The sequence below is a fragment of the Enhydra lutris genome, unplaced genomic scaffold (genome assembly GCF_002288905.1).
Source record: "Enhydra lutris kenyoni isolate GAN:26980312 unplaced genomic scaffold, ASM228890v2 scaffoldscaffold27, whole genome shotgun sequence".
Classification (NCBI taxonomy): Eukaryota; Metazoa; Chordata; class Mammalia; order Carnivora; family Mustelidae; genus Enhydra; species Enhydra lutris.
In genome coordinates, this window is record NW_019154111.1 from 21,189,068 (window position 1) to 21,191,580 (window position 2,513).

Sequence of the window (2,513 nt, forward strand, 5' to 3'; positions counted from 1 at the left end):
TAGAGAAACCCTCTCGGGAGATATAAAAGCCCTTTCTGGAGAAATAAAAGAACTAAAATCTAACCAAGTTGAAATCAAAAAAGCTATTAATGAGGTGCAATCAAAAATGGAGGCTCTCACTGCTAGGATAAATGAGGCAGAAGAAAGAATTAGCGATATAGAAGACCAAATGACAGAGAATAAAGAAGCTGAGCAAAAGAGGGACAAACAGCTACTGGACCACGAGGGGAGAATTCGAGAGATAAGTGACACCATAAGATGAAACAACATTAGAATAATTGGGATTCCAGAAGAAGAAGAAGAGAGAGGGGAGCAGAAGGTATATTGGAGAGAATTATTGGAGAGAATTTCCCCAATATGGCAAAGGGAACAAGCATCAAAATCCAGGAGGTTCAGAGAACCCCCGTCAAAATCAACAAGAATAGGTCCACACCCCGTCACCTAATAGTAAAATTTACAAGTCTTAGCGACAAAGAGTAAATCCTGAAAGCAGCCCAGGAAAAGAAGCCTGTAACATACAATGGTAAAAATATTAGATTGGCAGCAGACTTATCCACAGAGACCTGGCAGGCCAGAAAGAGCTGGCATGATATATTCAGAGCACTAAACGAGAAACACATGCAGCCAAGAATACTATATCCAGCCAGGCTATCATTGAAAATAGAAGGAGAGATTAAAAGCTTCCAGGACAAACAAAAACTGAAAGAATTTGCAAACACCAAACCAGCTCTACAGGAAATACTGAAAGGTGTCCTCTAAGCAAAGAGAGACCCTAAAAGTAGTAGATCAGAAAGGAACAGAGACAATATACAATAACAGTCACCTTACAGGCAATACAATGGCACTAAATTCATATCTCTCCATAGTTACCCTGAATGTTAATGGGCTACATTTATTCCAGGGCTGCAAGCTTGGTTCAACATCCACAAATCAATCAATGTGATACAACACATTAATAAAAGAAAGAACAAGAACCATATTATACTCTCAAATGATGCTGAAAAAGCATTTGACAAAGTACAGCATCCCTTCCTGATCAAAACTCTTCAAAGTGTAGGGATAGAGGGCACATACCTCAATATTATCAAAGCCATCTATGAAAAACCCACCAAAAATATCATTCTCAATGGAGAAAAACTGAAAGCTTTTCTGCTAAGGTCAGGAACACGGCAGGGATGTCCGTTATCACCACTGCTATTCAACATAGTACTAGAAGTCCTAGCCTCAGCAATCAGACAACAAAAGGAAATTAAAGGCATCCAAATCGGCAAAGAAGAAGTCAAACTATCACTCTTCGCAGATGATATGATACTATATGTGGAAAACCCAAAACACTCCACTCCAAAACTGCTAGAACTTGTACAGGAATTCAGTAAAGTGTCAGGATATAAAATCAATGAATGCACAGAAATCAGTTGCATTTCTCTACACCAACAACATGACAGAAGAAAGAGAAATTAAGGAGTCCATCCCATTTACAATTGCACCCAAAACTATAAGATACCTAGGAATAAACCTAACCAAAGAGACTAAGAATCTATACTCAGAAAACTATAAAGTACTCATGAAAGAAATTGAGGAAGACACAAAGAAATGGAAAAATGTTCCATGCTCCTGGATTGGAAGAATAAATATTGTGAAAATGTCTATGCTACCTAAAGCAATCTACACATTTAATGCAATTCCTATCAAAGTACCATCCATTTTTTTCAAAGAAATGGAACAAATAATCCTAAAATTTATATGGAACCAGAAAAGACCTCCAATAGCCAAAGCAATATTGAAAAAGAAAGCCAAAGTCGGTGGCATCACAATTCCGGACTTCAAGCCCTATTACAAAGCTGTCATCATCAAGACAGCATGGTACTGGCACAAAAACAGACACATAGATCAATGGAACAGAATAGAGAGCCCAGAAATAGACCCTCAACTCTACGGTCAACTAATCTTCGACAAAGCAGGAAAGAATGTCCAATGGAAAAAAGACAGCCTCTTCAATAAATGGTGCTGGGAAAATTGAACAGCCACATGTAGAAAAATGAAACTAGATCATTTCCTTACACCACACACAAAAATAGACTCAAAATGGATGAAGGACCTCAATGTGAGAAAGGAATCCATCAAAATCCTTGAGGAGAACACAGGCAGCAACCTCTTCGACCTCAGCCGCAGCAACGTCTTCCTAGGAACATCGCCAAAGGCAAGGGAAGCAAGGGCAAAAATGAACTATTGGGATTTTATCAAGATCAAAAGCTTTTGCACAGCAAAGGAAACAGTTAACAAAACCAAAAGACAACTGACAGAATGGGAGAAGATATTTGCAAATGACATATCAGAAAAAGGGCTAGTGTCCAAAATCTATAAAGAACTTAGCAAACTCAACACCCAAAGAACAAATAATCCAATCAAGAAATGGGCAGAAGATATGAACAGACATTTCTGCAAAGAAGACATCCAGATGGCCAACAGACACATGAAAAAGTGCTCCATATCATTCGGCATCAGGGAAATAC